Below are 23,623 nucleotides of genomic sequence, written 5' to 3'. Positions count from 1 at the left end.
TGTCCTGACTAGTTCAGTGAAAGACAACCACACCCTCAAGGATTAGATGTGCTCACTTTCTACTTTCCGAAAACACTATGAACAATTCTAGATCACAAAGAACAGTTCTGGTGATTTTGCTATACAACGGTTTGGTAAAAAAAATAAAAGGAGATCTAGAGAACATAAAAGGTAAAGGGGTAGTTAACGCTCTTCCTCATATAACAAGACTTTCCCCAAGCCTCCAAACTTCATTCTGTAAGGTACCAGCCAGTCAGCTCCCAACTGCCATGTTTCAGGCTATTTGGTCCATTCAGTTGAAGTCGGAAATGCAGTCTAGTCGGAAAGACTGCAGTTTACGACTTTTTTTGGCCGAATCAGGATTCAACCTATTCAAAGGTGCTGCCGTTTTTCCAACTTGTCGGAAAACACGTGGATCGGCGAATTAGCTGCGGATCCACGGGTTTTGTCGAATTAGCGGCCAATTCCGACAGGATTTTGGCCCGTTTTCGACAATGCTGATCAGACTTCAAAAAAAGTTGGATCAGAATGGTCAGAAACGGCTAAAACCTGTCAGAATTGCCCGCTAATTGAATACTGCACTGTCGGATCCTCTCCGTCAGAGAGGATCCGACATGCATTGAATAAACCAGTATGTGGGAAAATGAATGTGCTGATTAGTTGGTACTTTCTGTCGCTAGACTTTATCTCTCTCCAAGCTTTGATAAACCACCCTTTAGCACTTTACCCCATTCAAATCTGTCTGGCTCTGTGGCGCTCACGTATCAAACACCTATAGCTGGGTGGCTGGTCATAATTCAATTTACAAGGAAGGACCTCTGAACTCTTTATGCTGTGTCAATACCCAGGGTCATTACTGATGGACTTTACACATAAAATTAGTTTAATTTAAACAATAATTATACTGTAAAACAAAATGGATGACTGTGTGACCTGCACCAACAAGCTCTATGTGTTAATAATGTCATAATTGTGCGATTTCAGCATCACTATCTGTACATGTGGCATTCCAAACAGTAGTCACAGTGATTCAATGTGTAAGGTTAAGTCCTTAAGCGCTGTGTAATACACACCCTTATGTTCTTCTGCATCTACCCCAATGGCTGGTGCTGCAACTGCCCCACTGGCCAACTGTAACTCTTGCTGTGTCTGCCCACTGGTTCTGCTGCTGACTCACTGTGCCTCCTTCAGCGCCTGCTCACTTGTGCTACAGCTGCCCTACTGAGGACTCTGCTGCGTGTTTACGGTCATGTGGCCCAGCGCCTGAAGCGGTCATCATCTGCAGGAGCATCAAACACTTTTCTGAGCAGCACAGGTCTAAAAACCTGTGTTGCATCCGTTCACACTACAGGTGAACGGGTCACACCCGGAAAAATCATGGTCCAAAGTAGGGTCGAAGACCCAGGTCACCTGAGCCTGGTCGGTTCTTCTCACACATAAAGCCAAGATCCGGGTCGAGCCTCAAGCCCCATTGAAAACCTTGGCAATTGGTGTGTGTGGAAAAGGGGTATAAGTCACCTGCCGGTGCTCTGTAAACTGTGATACAAGCCTGTGCACTGCCTATAAGGTGGAAAAGACAGCAGGGGGGGTGTCGGTGGTTAGGTTGCAAAGTAGATCCGGCACAGTTCATGTGAATACTGTACAGTTCAAAATATAACATTGGAGAACTCAAGAACTTACGTTTTACCAACAGTGAAGCTGGATAGGGACCTATACAAGGGTCTAAGCACACTTTTTTTTCTTCTTCAAATGGAGGGGTTTTAAACTGCGCCGGATGTGTACAGCACATATCATCTTGCATGTGCAAACCATAGATGTGTGCATTTCAGGTTAAGTGCTCAATACCATTTGATAAAATCTGTTTTGCAAGTCTACTCTTGATGCGAGTGGGAGCACCAAGTGTGCCACCATCTAGCTCATGGTGCAGGTCCTAGATAGGCAGGCTACCAGAATTATATTATAGATAATACCCATTTCAGACACAGGACCCGGGAATTTCCCTGCTTCAGACTCGGGATTTTCACCTCTGAAAAATCCTGGGGTTTTGCTGGGACCCCCTTTCACACTAAACCTGAGACGTGGGAAATTCCCAGGTCGACCCCTTTCAGACATAAGCCTGGTCTGCCCTGGCAGCCAGCTTAGACCAGGCTACTCTCATGTCACATGTGTTATACACACACATACACACACACACACACACACACACAGACATCACACTCGTACATTTACATACGTCTTACACATACACGTCACACTCAAACACACACATACATGTAATATATACACACACATGCCAGATTCATATATACACTCACACACACTCTCTCACTCTAACAGGACTGTTTTTTGGCTGCGCCGTCTGCTTCATTTACTCACAGCAGCACGGAATACAGCAGCTGGCGCACGCCCCCTCTTTACTCCGGCCTCCTCCAGGCAGCCCCGCCAATCAGTTGCGACATGGCAGCAAATTCCTGGGTCGCACCTTTCAGACCTAAGTCGGGTTGTCTTCCCGGGATTTGAGTTCCGGGAAAAACCCTGGTCAATTGCAGGGTTGGCGACCCGGATCACATTCCCGGGTCGGAGCCTTTCAGACAAAGCAAATTCCCGGGTTGATGCACATTCATGTGCAAAATCCTGGGAATTTAGAGCATGTCTGAAAGGGGTATAACACGCTCCCTATTGAAAATCATTCAAGAAGTCACCCAAATTCTTCCGAAGCGTAACCTGAAAGATACAAAATGCGGGGCGTGGCTTGGACGTTGGGCTGAGCAGACGTGCTGTACTGGAGCTCCTGACAAAAAGTACCCACAGAGCTGGCTAAAGAACCCCCATTGGCCCCTGCTGCAACCCAGGGAGCTGCTAGCGGCAGTGGGCTGCTTGGGGCAGAGTACTGCGCTGCCGTGGGCCCCCTCCACGCCGCTACAAGTCCGCGGCCTACTCCACGTCCGGAAGCCGGGGCCTCGAGTTTGGAGGCGCCCCGACGGTGAGCTCCGGGACCTGATCGCGGCCGCGGCGAGACCCGGCTGGCTTCCTACGGGCGCCCCTCACATCATATCCTCGGCGTGGATCCGCTCCAGACCCCCAGGTACCTCTAAGCGGCCGGGAATCACCCTCCAGTGCCCGGGACAGCAGGTACAAGCACAGACTCCCTGCACATAAAGCTGGCGGCAGCCATCTTGAAAAGCCTCTCACAGATAATACTGTCACAGGCAGCATACATTAGAGACACTGCACAGCAGCTCTGTCATTGTCTCTTAGTCTCACAAACCCTGCCTGCTGTGCATCTGCACGTGCTCTTAGTTCATCGAAGATATATTATACATTGCTGGCTTTAGCTGACACTGCCCGCTCTGCCATCTAATCGTGCCTTCTCACACTAACCCACGACTGCTCTCCAGCTCCGTCTGGGGTCTCCTCCCATCAGTATCAGGGTTTGAGATGGCCATCATCTCTACACTCCTACAGTTCATCGAAATGTGATCCCTAATATGAGCCTTTCCCACCCGGGGTCCTATCGCTAAACATGTGATCACGTTCAAAACCCAGCATCCTGTTTAACTTATAATGCACCAGCCTAGAAGTATCCGTCTGCCGCATCACTCTCCAGTCATTTATCTACCTCTTTAATTTTTCCCTCACTATGGCGCCTAAGAAAGCAAAAGGCTCGCTGCCTCCTCAGGTATCCTTCCCAATCCGAAAACAACCCCAGGCGTCTCTGCCATCTCGAGGTGTGTCGGTTCCTTCTATGAAAAGCCCTTATCCGAAGAACCTGATCGGCTCACTTTCAGTATCAGGAGTGGATCCTAATTCTGATGATCCCCTTACTGTGAAGACCCTATTGTCAGGTCTTGACGGCCTTCAAATCAGAACTGACCCACGACCTCACAGCCGCTCTACGTGAAGTCAAGGTTGAGCTGACAGCTATTGGGGACAGGACCGACACTCTAAAGCGCAAATTGGAAGAACTGGTGACGTCACACAACGAACTTATTACAGCTCATGACCAACAACAAAGCGACTTGGAAACGTTCAAAAACAAAATGGCGGATATAGAGGACCGCTCCAGATGGAACAATATTAAAATACGTGGAATACCTGACTCGGTTGATAACTCGGATCTGATGGAATATGCTATGACCCTGTTCCGTAAACTTCTACCAGGTGTACCCGATGCGGAACTGCTAATCGACCGGATTCATCTCCGTCCTAAGCCTCGATTTCTCTCCAACACCTCACCTAGGGATACGTTACTTCGGGTGCACTTCTTTACCGTTAAAGAACGTATTCTCCAAGCAACTCGCGGTGCAAAGAACCCTGACACTCTAGGAGGATTACAACTGTTTCCGGACTTTCCGCATTTACCCTTTCTAAAAAGGCGCAGCTTAGCTCCGATCACCTCCGCCCTCCGTGCCCAAGATATTCGATACAAGTGGGGCTTCCCAGTGAAGCTGATTGTCTCTTACGATGGTTCCTCGTTTATAATATCAGAGCTGGAAGCCGGAGTGAAACTGCTCGAAGACTGGGACATCTCAGTAAAACTTCCATCCCCCCCTGAGAGGCGTCCTGCACCTCGTTCGGAATGGTCCACTACTTGAACGTATTCCGCAATTAATAATTGTTCCAATATGTTCTAATATGCTTTTCCCTACTCCGTTAGAGATATTGACCTTATTATGTACATGTTTATTGCTAATGTTCTGTTTATTATATTCTTCTAGGTGAGTTGCATTTGCTCCCTGCTGGTTCCTATAGGGCATGCTCTCCTGTTTATATGTGGTTGTTAAGTCTGCACCTTAGTTTATATGTTTATTGGCCTATCTTTTTAGCACACGCTGACTACAGGAGAAGGTTGTATCTTTTCTTGCAAGATATGCAGTATCATTCTTCAATATATATATATATTTCTTGTGTGCTACTTTTGTTTAGATGGAGATGTGCTTTTATTCTCTCTACACATAGGTTTTTTTGTTATATCACTGACCCTGGCTGGATTGAAGAGTCCGCCTGCCCCTCGTTTATCTACTGCATTTATTTCTCCCCTGCAGTAGCTATGCAGACCCGATGTACTGGGTCGTTTTGTTTTTCCTTTCCCTTTGTTACTATATTTCTGAGTCTATTGTCCCTTCTTGTTTTTTCTATCCCCCCCTCCCCCCCTTCCTGATGGGATGCCGTCACCTACATGACATTATGACTGAATAATTATGGTTGGTATTCTCTCATTGAATGTTAAAGGTTTAAACTCCCCCAATAAACGTAGATTAGCTCTGTCCTCTTTCCATAAGTATAAAGCAGATATAGTTGCCCTGCAGGAAACTCATTTTTCCTCCCACAACCCCCCTGTATTGAAAGACCACAGATACCCCATAGGATATTTTGCTAACGGTCCCTTTAAAAGAAACAGAGTATCCCTGTTATTTAGGGATAATGTTCCTTTTACCCTCCACTCCCAAATTGCAGACAAAGCAGGTCGCTACTGGATTCTCACGGGTCTTTTGGAAAATAAATCTGTTACTATAGTCTCATTATACGCGCCTAATTCGAACCAGGTAGCCTTTATTCGGAAGCAATGCTTGCTTATCCAAAAGGTCAGGGTCGGCTCTTTAATGCTCCTAGGAGATTTTAACTTGGTATTAGATCCCAAACTTGATAAATCGTCCCAGACCCCCTCAGCTACATCCAAAACCCGCCTTGGCCCTTCATTAGCGCTACGTAATGTGTTAGCGGAGTTCGATATATATGACTTCTGGCGCATCCGCAACCCCACCGGTAGAGACTATACGTTCTTCTCATCGGTCCATAATTCATATTCACGAATTGACATAGTGTTATGTGATAAATGGACCTTACAGGACTCTGGTACGGTTGATATCTTACCCATCACCTGGTCCGACCACGCACCATTATATTGGAAATGGAATATTAAGTCTGCTTCCAGGCCTCCTAGACCATGGCGATTATCTCCACGTCTTTTGTATGACCCGTTAGCAACAAAAATTATCTCTGATTGCATCTCTCTTTACACAGAAACTAATTCTCCCTCAGATACCTCATATCCAAACTATTGGTGTGCGTTTAAAGCGGCTGTCCGCGGCTCCGCAATTCAGGCTGGAGCTACGCTTAAAAAACAAGCCAAACAACTCCAACTAGATCTAGAACATAGATTTAAAATAGCTGAAGATAAAAATAAGATGCACCCCACCCGACTCTTGCGTAAGGAACTTTCGGACATTCGCAGCCAGTTACAAAAACTTTTAGTTTCAGAACCCAAGTAGCTCTCAATAGGTTACGACAGAAATTCTATTTGGTGGGTAACAGACCTGGTAAAATGCTAGCCCGCAGACTTCGTGTCCAACGCGCTCGCAACAGAATTAAATTCATCCTTTCCTCTACAGGCTCTAAGTTTGCGAACCCTCTAGATATTGCTAATCAATTTGCAGACTACTATACTAAATTGTATAATTTACACTCAGATCCCCTCACGTTTCAGCCTACCCCTGACACTATACAAGAGTTTCTTTCCTCTGTTAACCTCCCCTCTCTGACCCCCGATCAGTTAGATACCTTGAATGCCCCTTGGACCGCACTTGAGGTCGAATCAGCGATCAAGTCCCTCCCTAGGAATAAGGCCTCTGGCCCCGATGGGTTTATTAACGACTTCTATGTTACCTTTACGGACCGTCTCTCTCCCATCTTAACCGATCTATTCAATGATATATCCAGTACTGGTGCTTTTCCTAGGGAAATGTTGGAGGCCCAGGTGGTAGCTATCCCTAAACCTGGGAAAGACCCTGCTCATTGCCACAATTATTGCCCAATTGCATTGCTTAATAGCGATATTGAGCTCTATGCTAAAATGATAGCATCCCGACTTAGCGTATACTTACCCTTGTTGATCCACCCTGATCAGGTTGGGTTTGTATCTGGCAGGCAGGCCTCTGACAACACCCGCAGGGTCTTTAATTTGATAGACAGGGCCTCTGACACCGAGGGATTTCTGTTACTCTCGTTGGATGCTGAGAAGGCGTTCGACAGATTAAATTGGCTATATATGCGGACTGTTTTAGTTAAATTTGGCTTTGCCCAGATTTTGGCGTCAATCTTAGCATTATATACCCTACCGTCAGCGAGGGTGTTTAGTAATGGATTCTTGTCGGACGCCTTCCCAATTACTAATGAAACCCGCCAAGGTTGCCCTCTCTCACCTTTGATATATGTGCTTGGCACTGAACCCTTAGCAGCTAAAATCAGATCAGACGCCGCATTCCCTGGGTTGACCCATGGGGGACTCTCCCGTAAGCTTTGTCTCTTTGCCGACGACTTCCTTCTCTTTGTATCTCGCCCCTCCTTCTCCCTCCCTCATCTACACTCTATACTACACGGCTTTAGCAAGGCCTCATACTATAAACTGAACACAACTGAAACGGACGCTTTACCTGTCCACTTACCAGATATACTCGCGGCTGCTTTACGAACTCAATACTCATACAACTGGAAACTTAACTCACTTACATATCTTGGGATACATATTCCCCCTTCCTCCTCTAATGTTTTCGATTTGAATCTTCCTCCCCTGATACTAACTCTCCAAACCCTGACATCCTCTTGGCTTTTATAGGAAATATCCTGGCTGGGTCGTTTATCTGCCTTTAAAATGTCCTTACTCCCTAAACTTATGTATTTGTTTCGCACCATACCTTATTCATTCCCCAAACTTTATCTCGATAAATGCAGAGTTGTTTTGGCAAAATACCTGTGGAAATCGCACCCCCCAAAATTGGCGCACGCTAGAATGGTACTCCCTCGACACAGAGGAGGCCTCGCACTACCCAATTTGAAGTTATATCAAGAAGCTTGTTTGCTTGCTCAACTTAAATCCTGGAATCTCTCCAACTCCGCATCTTTATGGGCCCACATTGAAAATGTTGGATGCATAGGTTATCCCTTAGCAGACCTGTTGTGGACTCCGAAAGCCCTGCGCCCCACTGATTTGGCCATCCTTCCCTCTACGGCTTCTTCCCTACGAGTGTGCGATAGTTTGACGAGTAAACTCCCTGGCTTTACTGCCCCCTACCCTGCGCTTTCACTTAAAGCTGTGAGTAAATTAATTCCCAACTTACATATTTCTGCGTGGAATGCTTGCAATATTTATACCCTCGGAGACTTATTAGATGGAACTGCCTTTCTTTCATTTGCCCAGTTGCACAACAGATTCTCCCTCCCGCGTACTGAACTATTTCACTATTTTCAAATCAGACACTGGTTTAAGAGCTTACCCATTGTACGAACTCCCCCCAGCTCCATAGTTCAATCTGTCCTATCCCGTGTGGTATTGCTTACATCCACTAAAGATATCACCTATTGGTACAACACACTCGTCTCATTGGTCCCATACCAGAAGTCTAATGCCCAGAAGCGTTGGGAGAGGGATTTAGGCATTCCCATTGCAGAGGCACAGTGGGAGAAATTGTATCGTTTATCATTCCGTATGTCACGCTGTTTAAATCATTCAGAAATGCATGTTAAATTATTGAATAGATTGTACTTGACCCCAGATAGGCTGCACACATTCTGGCCCTCCTGCTCACGACTTTGTTGGAGGAACTGCAGTGAAATAGGGCATTTGTATCATATTTTCTGGACTTGTCCCCTTCTCCAAACCTTTCGGGCAGAAGTATTTAAGCTGATAAATAAAGTTTTATGTCGATCTTTAAGGCCATCCCCCGCTCTGGCTCTCCTCCATATGTATCCCCTGGAGGTCTCAGCCTCCCAGAGGTACATATTGGGACACATTTGTATAACAGCAAGGGTAACTTTGGCCCAGGCTTGGAAACAAGCGATAGTGCCTCCCGCTCTAAAAGTATTCCATAAGGTTCATTTTCATTATACCATGGAAACTGAGGCCGTGCCTTATTCCCCGTTTCCTCTCCCATTATGCAATGGTTCCATTGGCACGAATACGTCACGGAGGGGGAGGGCTCTGCTCTTATCTCACACCCAGGGAAGACATCCCCTTTACAATTTAGCCTGAATGAGAAATCTGCTACCTCTTAATTGTCCCAACTCTCATTCTCTTTCTATCGGTTTATACTGGTTGTTATGTTTGTAGTAATATCAGTCCTTCCCCCCCCCTGATACTAGGGTTAGAGTTGGTAAATCCTATTGACCTAGCTATGTGCACTTTTGTCTTATAGTATGATTATGATACCTGAATACCTGCTCAGTCGCTATGTTACCTGTTTCATATATTTGTTTGATTTCATTGATGTGTACATCCCTCCCCACCCTATTCTTTTCTGTACCCCCCCCCCTCTTCATTTTTTGCATTCGATATAAAATCCAATAAAAAATATTGATGTTAAAAAAAGATACAAAATGCTACTACATTGGACATAGAATACAGGTTGTCAAACTCCGTCCTCAGGACCCCACACGGTGCATGTTTTGCAGGCCTCCTCACAGACTCACAAGTGAAATAATTAACTCCACCTGTGGACCTTTTAAAATGTGTCAGTGAGTAATTAATTCACCTGTGGGGTTACCTACAAAACATGCACTGTGTGGGATCCTGAGGACCGAGTTTGAGAACCTATGGTCTAGAGCTCTTAATGTCCACAGAAATGTATCCCATATATTAGCATTTGTTGATGCAGAATGCAGTTGTATGATGTAAACAATGTTCTCATTAATGGTTTCTGCACAAATGTGGTTTGGCTCGTCTCTGCCCAAATATTTGCAATATAAATACAGAATAAATAAATAAATAACAGAAAAGTAACAATGCACATAGTAACATAAAGGAATAATGGCTGGAACAACTTCCTTTTTCCATTTAATCAAAACAAAATTCAAAGCGATTCCGTAATTTTAGATTTATAAATACACCTTTTATAGAACATCTTTTTGGGTCTATTTCTGGATAATAAACATCTAAAAACCCTTCCTGGACTTTACGTTCAAAGAAAATCAAACTGTATACATTGTAGTTGCAGTACCTTGGATATTTGACACAACCCCCCCCCCCCCCCCACCAAAAAAAAAATACATTTAAATTGTACTTTAGTTCAAAATGGTGAAAGTATTTGTATTATTTTATTACAATGATTACTGTGAAAAATCAACTACACATAGTGTTTGAAATTCGCAAGTGTGACAAACCCTAAATTATGAAAACAATGGATGACATCATGACTCCATTATGACAATTACTTGAGACTACTAAATAACGCCACCATTACTCTATTTTTAGAAAATAAATAATATTACTGTATTTTACAACAATAGACTGTATTATATAATAAGCCATAAATGTAATTATGACACCTAATATAGAAGAATTGTTGAATCCTAAAAACATAATTACAGTCATATGATAACCTGCATAATTAACGAGGGATAAAACTACAAAGTTGCAGAGCAAATGCCCTTCTATACCAGAAATTCAATTTTGTGCATGTCTTCTGTGTTGAGTTCTAAGGGTGTGTACACACGGTGAGATCCTTGCTATGCCCGATTTTTACTTGCGATTTCCCTTGAACTCCCCGGAGCCCAGATAGCACAGATTTTGACTAACTTTTCTTGAGATATGGACTATGTGTGCTTACGATTTTGGCTTATGTGAGAGGTCATTGACATGTGAGATGAACTAGATAGTATATCGATCTAGCAAGGATTGACTTGCCTGCACAGTCTATCTTTTCTTGCGATGCCGACCTGGCGGGACCGCGCATCAGGATCGAATCAGGATCGCAAGGTGACTTTCACCTTGCGATCTGCACTAACTTTTCTTGCGATTTTGACTATATAGTTGAAATCGAAAGAAAATATCTCACCGTGTGTACACACCCTATCTCTCTGGGCAGCATGATAATATCATGGGGCTAATGTGGGGCCGATTCTATTGTTTTACCTTGTGGCTACCACTAGGAGGCGTAAAATGGAGCAATTCAATTGTTGCTCTGTTTATACACCGGGTAGCTGCAGGGATGACATTTTTCCTCGCAGCATCCTGAGGTACGAGAAGAAATGTGCGCTAAGACGGCAATTTGGGTGTCTGAATGGGAATTTGGATGCCCAAAGCAGGACTTTAGCTGGGTTTAGTCTGTTTGTGCGTGGCATGCATGGGCGCCCAAACATCAGTTGAATTGCGATAATTATTTGGGTTTCAAAACAGTCCCGTTAAGATGGAAAAATGAGATGCCCAAAACAACTGAACTGTCCCCTACAGTTTGTAAAAGATATTTAAATGACTAACCCAGATCACTTCTGGAACACAATGGAACCGGTAAGAACAATCAGAAGATAAATGCGCACACAAACAGACATCCGCCCTCCAAACGCCTGGATCAGCCTGCGCTGGACTCACCACGCCTGGAAAACGGTGAGTACCCGCCCCAGAACTCCTCCCGCCTGTCCGTCTTCTTGCGATCGCCGCTGCAATCACTTTTTTAGCTGGCGGCGGCGCGGCCCGACGCCGATTTAAATGCGCATGTGCAATGCGTCCGCCGCACATGCGCATTTCCGACCCGTTCACACTGTAGCGAAGAACCGCTGCGTATGAATGGGTCGGAATGACCCCCATGGTTTTGCCCAACTGAATTACCCCCTATGTCTGGATCAACTTCAATCAGGACAGGGTCATATGATTACGAAGCCTTTTAATTAGTTTCATTTAGCACAACTCAATGCAGGGTTTAGAAGAGAGAACGTTTGCAGGTTGACAAGTTTTGTACATAAACAATTCCGCTCTCTATTTACAGCAATTTCTATCACCCTTTAAGATGCACAGTACAGTCTTTGTGTCACTCAGAACGGAGGAGGCTGGTGGGCTGTTACCAGCCTGTGTTACTGGCACACACAAACCTTACAGCACGTGTGTGGTCTGCACAGACTCACTCCACTAATCCTTTGCTTCGGCTTATTATGTGTTTTACTGTTGGTTGTTTATCGTATTACTCTCTTATAAAAAATAAATAAAAAAAAAGGTGAATGTCATGAACAGCAAATATTATGCTATCCAATAAAAGCCACATGTTAACGACGTTTTAATGGAAAGCATAACCTAGATTCTACATCCAGCACGCGTCCCTGTAAGCCAGAAAGGTCTTTCTGCACTGCTGATTATACGAAATAATTTTGGAAGTAATGATGTATACAAGAACCCTATAACCTGCGTACAACTAATTATTTTCATATTATATCCATACCTTTTCATGCGAAATTTTACGGCAATCATTTTGTAAAACCATCCAAAAAATAGTAATTTAATACCTACCGGTAATTCCTTTTCTCCTAGTCCGTAGGGGATACTGGGATGGTCTTAGTACCATGGGGTATAGATGGGGTCCATTGGAGCCATAGCACTTTAAAAATTCTTCAGTGTGCTGGCTCCTCCCCTCTATGCCCCTCCTGCAGACTCAGTCTACGAAAACCATGCCCAAGGAGACGGACATACTTTAAAAGGAGGAAAATAGATCAGAAAAAGTGGTGAGGTAACGAATCAACACACAACATAAGAAGAGAAGAGGATAGCAACGCTAACCATAACTGGAAAATAGGGATAGCAACAACAGACCCAACCAAGAAACGCAAAATGAATAATGCTTGCAGGAACAACGAAGCACCTATGGGGGGCGTCCAGTATCCCCTATGGACTAGGAGAAAAGGAATTACCAGTAGGTATTAAATTCCTATTTTCTCTAACGCCCTAGGTGATACTGGGATGGTCTTAGTACCATGGGGATGACCCCAAGCTCCCAGACCAGGTGGGAGAGTGCTGAGTACCCTGCAAAACCGAGTGACCAAACTTAAGGTCCTCAGTAGCCAAAGTACAAAACTTGTAAAACTTAACAAATGTGTTCGAACAAGATCAAGCAGCTGCTCGGCATAACTGCAAAGCCGAGACACCACGGGAAGCCGCCCAGGAAGAACTCACTGACCTTGTGGAGTGGGCCTGAATAGAACTCGGCAGCGACAAGGCTGCCGAAGAGTAAGCCTGTTAGATTGTCATCCGGATCCAACGAGCAATAGACTGCTTTGAAGCAGGACATCCAATCTTCGTAGTGTCATAGAGAACAAAAAGGGAATCAGATTTCCGGTGACGAGCTGTTCTCTTGACATAAATCTTCAAAGCTCGAACAACGTCCAAGAATTTTGAATAAAAACGGACGTGTCCAACAACACAGGAACCACTATCTGCTGGTTGATGTGAAATGCGGACACCACCCTAGGCAGAAACTGCGGGCGAGTCCTGAGCTCCACTCTATCCTCGTCAAATACCATATAAGTGCTCTTCAAGGATAAGGCCCCCAATTCCGAGACTTGAGGCCAAGGCCAATAAACAGGACAGTCTTCAAGTCAAATATTCATGCCCACCCAGTGCAAAAGTTCAAACTAATCTGATTGGAGAAGGGTCAGAACCAAATTGAGATCCCACGGTGCTGTGGGAAGTACAAAGGGTGGCTGAATACGAAGGACACCTTTTAAGAACGTCTGGACTTCCGGGACAACAGACAACTGTCTCTGGAAGAAAATAGACTGTGCTGAGATCTGAACCTTAATGGAGCCTAAACAAAGGCCCATATTCACACCAGCTTGCAGAAAGAGCAAGAACCTACCCAGATGAAAATCTACAGTGGAGCAGTCGACCTTCACGCAAGGAGATATACTTCTTCTAGATGCGGTGGTAATGCTTAGTTAACCCCATGCCGTCAAACGTAGCCGCGGTAAGTCTGGATAGATGAACCTCCTTGCATAAGAAGATCCTTTTGAAACGGCAGAGGCCAGGGCTCTTCGAGGTACATGGCCAGGAGGTCTACATTCCATGCCCGGCGAGGCCAATCTGGAGCAATGAGAACTGCCTGGACGCTTTCCCCTTTCAGTCTTTTTAGGACCCTGGGAATGAGAGGAATCGGAGGGAACAGATAGACGAATTGGTGAACCCAAGACCCCACTGCAGCCCGTGGATCCCTTGTCCTAGAGCAGTAGTGATGCAGCTTCTTGTTGAGTTGAGAAGCCATCATGTCGAACAGCGGGCAGCCCCACCGTTGAACCAACAGTTGAAATACCTGTGGGTGAAGACCCCACTCCCCCGGGTGCAGATCGTGTCTGCTGAGGAAGTCTGCTTGCCAGTTGTCCACTCCTGGAATGAAGATGGTCGACAAGGCCCTGGCGTTGCGTTCTGCCCAGAGGATTATCCTCGACATCTCTCGCATTGAGGCCCTGCTTTTTGTTCCTCCCTGTTTGTTTATGTACGCCACTTCCATGGCGATGTCCGACTGGACCTGTATGGCCTGATGACGGAGAAGAGAAGAGGCTTGTAGAAGGGCATTGTAACTTGCCCTGAGTTCCAGAATGTTATCCTTCCACTATCTCCATTCAAGGCTTAATAAACAGACCCCTTGGTTCCTACTTTCTCTCTCCCCACTTAACTATTGGAGCTTTAATAAATCCCCCTCAGAATGTTATGGGGATCATTCCCCTGGCATGGTTTGGGTGCAGTCACTGCCTTCAAGCATTTACTGTGAAAACCGTCTCTTCAGACAATCTTCTCAAATTCCTGAGCCAACCACGTAATTCTCATAAGTTATTCTACTGGGTCCGGTATGATATACTGGCAGACGGGATGCTAGCTGTCAGTATACCGACAGCGGCATCCTGTCTGCCGGTATATGGGAAGAGAGTCCCCTTGCGGGCCCGGTGGCGAGCACTCTGTTGGTGGCGTGGACCCACCAACAGAGTGTGAATTAGGGGCTGTTGTTTGTATGCTGACCTTCTGCAAAATGCCGCCTGTCTGGATTCCGACGTCCATCTCCTGAACGTTGGGATCACAACCGCCAGTATTTTGACTGCATTCCATTCTACTCAATTACCTCCCCTCTACACAGTTCACACAAAAGTACACATACACTCACAAGACCACAGGCCAACACTGCAGTGTGACTGGGGGAGAGGTGTATCAAACCTATAGAGAGATAAAGTACCAACCAGTCAATACCTGTCATTTTTCAAATACAGCCTATAACATGGTAGTTAAGAGCTGATTGCTTAGTACTTTGGGGGTCTTATTTACTGAGCCTTGAAGACAGATAAAGTACCAACCAACCAGCTCCTGCCTTTTTTTTTTTCTAACAGAGCCTGTAACATGGCAGTTAGAAGCTGATTGGTTGGTATTTTATGTCTCTCCAAGGCCCAAATGTATTAAGCCTTAAAAAAGTGATAAAGAGGAGAGTGATAAATTACCAGCCAATCAGCTTCCTAACTGCCATGTTCCAAGATGTGTTTGAAAAATAACAGGAACTGATTTGGTGGTACTTTATCACTCTCCACTTTATAACTTTTTAAAATGAAATACATTTGGGCCCAAGGCTTGGTAAATAGACCCCTGTATCTCTCTCCAAGCTTCAATACATCTCCCCCTGGATCATATAGCCAATCATGCACTTCTATTCTTGCAATATGTAGCACCTATCCTCGTGTATCGAACTCCAACAGACTGTAAGTGTATAAGCAGGCCCTCTTACCTCTTTTTCTATTATTACCTAGTCTTGTGTTATTACGGTTTTATTCACAATTGTAACGTGCAACAGAACAAGCTGCTACTACAGTATATAAATAGATGGATGATGATGATGATGATGAATGATGATAATGATTATGGATGATGATGATTGATGGATGATGATGATTGATTGATTGATTGATTGATTGATTGATTGATTGATGGATGATGATTGATGGATGATGATGACGATGACAATGGTGGTGGTGATAGTAGTAGTAATAATTATTATTATTATTACTACTATTATTATTATTATTATTATTATAATAAATTGTGCTTTCCACCTATATCAACCCGTTATCTTTTGAGGGACTTTCTTACAGAAGAACAACGCTCCATCCCTGTAGAACAGAACTTTACATTGAGAGACTTAATGCCACTTTCCATACAGGACGCACTGGCCTCATGTGACTTAGTATGGGTGTTTATATTAAACCCTCTAGCTTCCCACAGACATCTTTTGTCATGTGTTTATATAATTAGCAAGCACAGCTCTGATGTGTGCTCTGACTGGATTCAGAGAGAAGTTTTGTTTTGTATCCCAGAGCAACAAGCTAAAATCACAACTCTGGCATAATTAAAATAAACATAAGGAAGCTAGAAAGACAAATTTCGGCAATTACAAGAATTTTGAAGGTCTGCGCTAGTAACAGTGCATGCAGTGGAAAAGAGTCTATCTGGCATTGTACACAGAAGGTTAACGGAAAGGAATGAGGTGCAACTTAAATTTTTATTTTTAAAAACGATTTCTTAACCGCAGTCACCACACACGCATGCACATACACAAAACCTATCAATATATCTGGCCAAGACTGCCATTAAAGGGCCGCTCCCTGGTCACACCTAAGATTTCTATCACATCTGTCTTTATAGCCAAACCCCAGGAGTGGTTTCGAAAGCCAAATACAGACATCTAGTTAATCATTTTCTGAATTAATGCTGACCTAAACTATGCAGTCTTCCCTACACCAGCGTCTGCCTGTGAAGGAAGGATATTCCATGCAGGTGCTACAGGCAGGATCTGAGAAACCTCACATGGTTAGGAGAGATTGCAGTACAGGACGGTGGGGTAAAGGAGTACACAGCTACAGGACACTTTCCTCTTCTGTGAAAAAAAAAAAAACACTTTGTGCTCAGCCGCTACAGGAGAAGTAGGAATCATTGTTTAGAACAGGCCTGGCCAACCTGCGGCTCTCCAGCCGTTGTAAAACTACAACTCCCATCATGCTGTGCCACTTATTAGGGAATGCTAAAACTGTGGAAGGGCATGCTGGGATGTTTAGTTTCACATCTGGAGAGCCACAGGTTAGCCAGGCCTGGTTTAGAATGCTCATGGCTGACAGATGGTGCCTTAAAGCAAGTTCTGGGAATTTTCAAAAGATCCACGTTTCTATTGTACATGCTCATTATTCAGACTTCTAAAACATACCAGCGTATGGGATGCTGGCTCTCGGAATCCCGACACTGGTCAGAAGACAGATGCTGTGTTATATTCACATTGATCACAAAGCCATGCCGGAATCCCGACTGCCGGAATCCTGATCGTAAATATGCTGCGGAGGGTCAGGGTTAGGATTAGGCACTGAAGTGAGGGTTAAGGTTAGGCTGTTGGGCAGGGGGGTGGGTGAGTCAGGGTTAGGCTGTGGGGAGGGAGAGTTAGGGTTATCCACTAAAGAGGGAGGGTTAGGTTTAGGCTGTGGGGAGGGAGGCTTAGGGTAGGGAGGCTTAGGCTACGGGTAGGGAGGGTTTGGGTTAGGCTGCGGGTAGAGTTATGGGTCGACACAACTTAGGTCGACAGTCATTAGGTCGACCACTATTGGTCGACATGCATTAGGTCAACCGGGTCACTAGGTCGACATGGTCATTAGGTCGACAGGTCAAAAGGTGGCCATGAGGTGTGTGTTTTTTTTACTTTTTTTGGTGTTATTTTCTTCGTAAAGTGACGGGGAACCCCAATGAGTGCACCGTTTTCCCTTGCACGGGCATGGGGACACGGTGCAAGGTTACCGTTCCCAATTGTCGGGTTACCGTTCCCAATTGTAGTCTATGTGAATCGTAAAATATGAAAAAGTTAAAAAATGTTAACAATTTAAAAAAAACTAAAGTCGACCTTTTGAACTGTCGACCTTGTACATGTTGACCTAATTACCCTGTTGACCTAGTGACCCTGTCGACCAATAGTGGTCGACCTAAGTGGTGTCGACCTAATGACCGTCTCCCGCGGGTAGGGAGGGATACAATACTTACCTAGAATGTGTTGGGATTCTGCGCTTTAAGATGCCGCTGTCAGTATTCTGACCGCCGGCATCCCAAGAGCCCTGATTCCGATACTATCACGAAAAATAACTTGATGGTAAACTTAAATCTGCCTTTAATATTCTATACATCTTTGGTTAAACACACGTAAAAAATGAGTGAGAAAAGTCATTTCAGATGGATATTTGGCACTAGCGCAAATGCACGGTGATGGTGGCTATGATCAATGGGTGTGGACTGAAAGAGAGAAAGTACATAGAAAGACATCAATAGGTTGACACCAGATGGTCAACAGGGTCGAAAGGCCAACATAATTTGTCGACATAGGCTTAGGTCGACAGGGTAAAAAAGTTCATGGGTTCAAAAAGGTCGGCATGCAAATGGTCAACATATAAATAGTTGACTCTTTTTGTTGTTATTTTAACCCTAAGCCAACCCCCCCCCCCCCCCCCCCCAAGTGCCTAACCCTAGCCCTCCATTTTAAGCCTAACCCTACCAGTCTCCTTGGGCAGCCAAACCCTTCCCCAAGTGCCTAACCCAAAAAATCACGAAAAAACATGCGTCAACCATTGCATGTTGACCTTTTGAACCAGTTGACCATTTAACTGTCGACCCTATGACTGACTGACTAGCTACCATCCATATACCATGATCACGGAGGTTGAAGGATATATGGGGACATTTGTACACTGAAGGGAAAAAAAATAAAGAATAAAAAAATATAAGGCAAGAAATCCACCTTGCCTGAATACCTCATTATTCCCTTGTAATCCCATAATCATACCCCAATTAATAGATTTGTGCTCCACCAATTTCCAGATTTGTAATGTAATCCTCATTTTGGTCACAGATTCGGTTTTGCCCAATTGCACTTTATGAAGCATTATCTATACTAACAACAGAACACTACAGTCCAGTTATTAATGTCTCTGAAATTTTAGGATCTGTTTAATTACTTTTGCAACAAAGTCTGGAAGTTATACGTCTGGATGTACGTCACTGAATTCCACAGGCTATAGAATACTTGCTGTTTACATCATGCATCTATTAGAAAAACAGACAGAACTTAATTGGAGTAAATGACTGCAAGGATTCTGGCTGAATGTAAAGGACATGTCTACCCCAATATATGTAAAATGTTTTCAGACCCTTACACATATTGCTTAGTAGATAAATAGGAACAGCTGCAAATTATGCCTCACCGGCCAGCATTCATAATAAGTTCTCTTATAGCTGGTTGCGAAGCTAAATAAAGCATAGCAACCAAGCTACCAGGGTCATGTCTGGTAACATAATGCAGGACACCATACATTTCTTTTTATCACCTATCCAATTAACATAGCATATAAATTAGATATTTGCAAATACTAAATACACTTTCCTGCGACTATTTTATATATATATATATATATATATATATATATATATATATATATATATATATATATATATACATACATATATATATATATATATATATATATATATATATATATATATATATATATATATATACACACATTGGGGGGTCCCTGCACTCTCACTTCATATAAATAAATGGTGGGGTGCCAATCAGAGTCCTATCCCATAGGGGATGGGGCCCATAGTACAACATACAGTATCTCCACTATGTGGAAAGACAGCACTCTCCAAATTGAAAATCAAAAAAGTGAATATTTATTTCATATTTTACCTTACAGTTTTCCAGGTAATGTCCAACGTTTCGGTCCTCACCGGGACCTTTATCAAGCTCCAGTTTCCCTACTCAACTTTTGGCTCCTGCTGCACTGCTGTATGGATGTTCTTTTGCTGTATAACCTTGATAAAGGTCCCGGTGAGGACCGAAACGTTGGACATTACCTGGAAAACTGTGAGATAAAACTTGAAATAAATATTCACTTTTTTGATTTTCAATTTGGAGAGTGCTGTCTTTCCACATAGTGGAGATACTGTATGTTATATATATATATATATATACACTAGAGATGTGCACCGGAAATTTTTCGGGTTTTGTGTTTTGGTTTTGTGTTCGGTTCCGTGGCCGTGTTTTGGGTTCGAACGCGTTTTGGCAAAACCTCACCGAATTTTTTTTGTCGGATTCGGGTGTGTTTTGGATTCGGGTGTTTTTTTTCAAAAAACCCTAAAAAACAGCTTAAATCATAGAATTTGGGGGTCATTTTGATCCCAAAGTATTATTAACCTCAATAACCATAATTTCCACTCATTTTCAGTCTATTCTGAACACCTCACAATATTATTTTTAGTCCTAAAATTTGCACCGAGGTCGCTGGATGACTAAGCTCAGCGACCCAAGTGGCCGACACAAACACCTGGCCCATCTAGGAGTGGCACTGCAGTGTCACGCAGGATGGCCCTTCCAAAAAACACTCCCCAAACAGCACATGACGCAAAGAAAAAAAGAGGCGCAATGAGGTAGCTGTGTGAGTAAGCTAAGCGACCCTAGTGGCCGACACAAACACCTGGCCCATCTAGGAGTGGCACTGCAGTGTCAGGCCGGATGGCCCTTCCAAAAAATACTCCCCAAACAGCACATGACGCAAAGAAGAAAAAAAAGAGGCGCAATGAGGTAGCTGTGTGACTAAGATAAGTGACCCTAGTGGCCGACACAAACACCTGGCCCATCTAGGAGTGGCACTGCAGTGTCACGCAGGATGGCCCTTCCAAAAAACACTCCCCAAACAGCACATGACGCAAAGAAAAAAATAAGAATTTACTTACCGATAATTCTATTTCTCATAGTCCGTAGTGGATGCTGGGACTCCGTCAGGACCATGGGGAATAGCGGGCTCCGCAGGAGACAGGGCACATCTAAATAAAGCTTTTAGGATCACATGGTGCGTACTGGCTCCTCCCCCTATGACCCTCCTCCAAGCCTCAGTTAGGTACTGTGCCCGGACGAGCGTACACAATAAGGAAGGATCTTGAATCCCGGGTAAGACTCATACCAGCCACACCAATCACACCGTACAACTTGTGATCTGAACCCAGTTAACAGTATGATAACAAAAAACGAAGTAGCCTCTGAAAAGATGGCTCACAACAATAGTAATAACCCGATCTTTGTAACAATAACTATGTACAAGTATTGCAGACAATCCGCACTTGGGATGGGCGCCCAGCATCCACTACGGACTATGAGAAATAGAATTATCGGTAAGTAAATTCTTATTTTCTCTAACGTCCTAGTGGATGCTGGGGACTCCGTCAGGACCATGGGGATTATACCAAAGCTCCCAAACGGGCGGGAGAGTGCGGATGACTCTGCAGCACCGAATGAGAGAACTCCAGGTCCTCCTTAGCCAGAGTATCAAATTTGTAAAATTTTACAAACGTGTTCTCCCCTGACCACGTAGCTGCTCGGCAAAGTTGTAATGCCGAGACCCCTCGGGCAGCCGCCCAAGATGAGCCCACTTTCCTTGTGGAGTGGGCCTTTACAGATTTAGGCTGTGGCAGGCCTGCCACAGAATGTGCAAGTTGGATTGTGCTACAGATCCAACGTGCAATCGTCTGTTTAGACGCAGGAGCACCCATCTTGTTGGGTGCATACAATATAAACAACGAGTCAGATTTTCTGACTCCAGCTGTCCTTGAAATATATATTTTTAATGCTCTGACAACGTCCAGTAACTTGGAGTCCTCCAAGTCGCTAGTAGCCGCAGGCACCACAATAGGCTGGTTCAAGTGAAAAGCCGAAACCACCTTAGGGAGAAAATGAGGACGTGTCCGCAGTTCTGCCCTGTCCGAATGGAAAATCAGATATGGGCTTTTGTATGATAAAGCCGCCAACTCTGAAACTCTCCTGGCTGAAGCCAGGGCCAATAGCATGGTTACCTTCCATGTAAGGTATTTTAAATCTACCGATTTTAGAGGCTCAAACCAATGAGATTTGAGAAAATTCAAAACTACGTTCAAATCCCACGGTGCCACTGGAGGCACTATTGGGGGTTGTATATGTAGTACACCTTTGACAAAAGTTTGTACTTCAGGCACTGATGCCAATTCCTTCTGGAAGAAGATTGATAAGGCCGAAATTTGAACTTTAATGGACCCAATTTTAGGCCCATAGACAATCCTGCTTGCAGGAAATGTAAGAATCGACCCAATTGAAATTCTTCCGTTGGAGCCTTCTTGGCCTCACACCACGCAACATATTTTCGCCAAATGCGGTGATAATGTTGTACAGTCACTTCCTTTCTAGCCTTAATCAAGGTAGGAATAACTTCCTCTGGAATGCCCTTTTCTTTTAGAATCCGGCGTTCAACCGCCATGCCGTCAAACGCAGACGCGGTAAGTCTTGGAACATACAAGGTCCCTGCTGAAGCAGATCCCTTCTTAGAGGTAGAGGCCATGGATCCTCCGTGAGCATCTCTTGAAGTTCCGGATACCAAGTTCTTCTTGGCCAGTCCGGAGCCACCAGTATTGTTCTTACTCCTCTTTTCCGTATAATTCTCAGTACCTTTGGTATGAGAGGCAGAGGAGGGAACACATACACTGACTGGTACACCCACGGTGTTACCAGAGCGTCCACAGCTATTGCCTGAGGGTCTCTTGACCTGGCGCAATATCTGTCCAATTTTTTGTTGAGGCGAGACGCCATCATGTCCACCTTTGGTCTTTCCCAACGGTTCACAATCATGTGGAAGACTTCTGGATGAAGTCCCCACTCTCCCGGGTGAAGGTCGTGTCTGCTGAGGAAGTCTGCTTCCCAGTTGTCCACTCCCGGGATGAACACTGCTGACAGTGCTATGACATGATTCTCCGCCCAGCGCAGAATCCTTGCAGCTTCTGTCATTGCTCTTCTGCTTCTCGTGCCGCCTTGTCGGTTTACGTGGGCGACTGCCGTGATGTTGTCCGACTGGATCAACACCGGCTGACCCTGAAGCAGCGATTTTGCCAGGCTTAGAGCATTGTAGATCGCTCTTAGCTCCAGTATATTTATGTGAAGGGACGTCTCCAGGTTTGACCACACGCCCTGGAAGTTTCTTCCCTGTGTGACTGCTCCCCAGCCTCGTAGGCTGGCATCCGTAGTCACCAGGACCCAGTCCTGTATGCCGAATCTGCGGCCCTCTAACAGATGGGCACTCTGCAACCACCACAGGAGAGACAACCTTGTTCTTGGTGACAGTGTTATCCGCTGATGCATGTGCAGATGCGATCCGGACCATTTGTCCAGCAGATCCCACTGAAATGTCCGTGCATGGAATCTGCCGAATGGAATCGCTTCGTAAGAAGCCACCATCTTTCCCAGGACTCTTGTGCATTGATGTACTGACACAGTTCCTGGTTTTAGGAGGTTCCTGACAAGTTCGGATAACTCCCTTGCTTTCTCCTCCGGGAGAAACACCTTTTTCTGAACCGTGTCCAGAATCATTCCCAGGAACAGCAGATGAGTTGTCGGGGTCAATTGAGATTTTGGAAGATTCAGAATCCACCCGTGTTGCTGAAGCACTACCTGGGTTAGTGCTACACCGACTTCCAGCTGTTCTCTGGACTTTGCCCTTATCAGGAGATCGTCCAAGTAAGGGATAATTAATACGCCTTTTCTTCGTAGAAGAACCATCATTTCGGTCATTACCTTGGTAAAGACCCGAGGGGCCGTGGACAAACCAAACGGCAGCGTTTGAAACTGATAATGACAGTCTTGTATCACGAACCTGAGATACCCTTGGTGTGAGGGGTAAATTGGGACATGCAGATAAGCATCTTTTATGTCCAGGGACACCATGAAGTCCCCTTCTTCCAGATTCGCTATCACTGCTCTGAGTGACTCCATCTTGAACTTGAATT

The 23,623-nt window shown here is 44.7% G+C and overlaps 1 protein-coding gene across 3 annotated transcripts in view; it reads right to left on the bottom strand.

Moving 5' to 3' along the window:
• Positions 1 to 23,623, bottom strand: part of FLNB (filamin B) — a 382,553-nt gene that overhangs the window by 208,580 nt on the left and 150,350 nt on the right. Inside the window, exon 1 of one of the 3 annotated variants that reach the window (XM_063940870.1) lies at positions 1,074 to 1,165. The exons of the other annotated variants lie outside the window; for them this stretch is intronic. The gene's annotated coding sequence lies outside the window, so the exon portion shown is untranslated. Of the gene's footprint in view, positions 1 to 1,073; positions 1,166 to 23,623 lie in introns of those variants that run through there. 3 annotated transcript variants of the gene reach the window in all.

This window comes from Pseudophryne corroboree, chromosome 9 (assembly GCF_028390025.1).
Source record: "Pseudophryne corroboree isolate aPseCor3 chromosome 9, aPseCor3.hap2, whole genome shotgun sequence".
Lineage (NCBI taxonomy): Eukaryota > Metazoa > Chordata > Amphibia > Anura > Myobatrachidae > Pseudophryne > Pseudophryne corroboree.
Note: the sequence above shows the minus strand (reverse complement) of the source record. Positions and strands in the feature narration are given on the sequence as shown.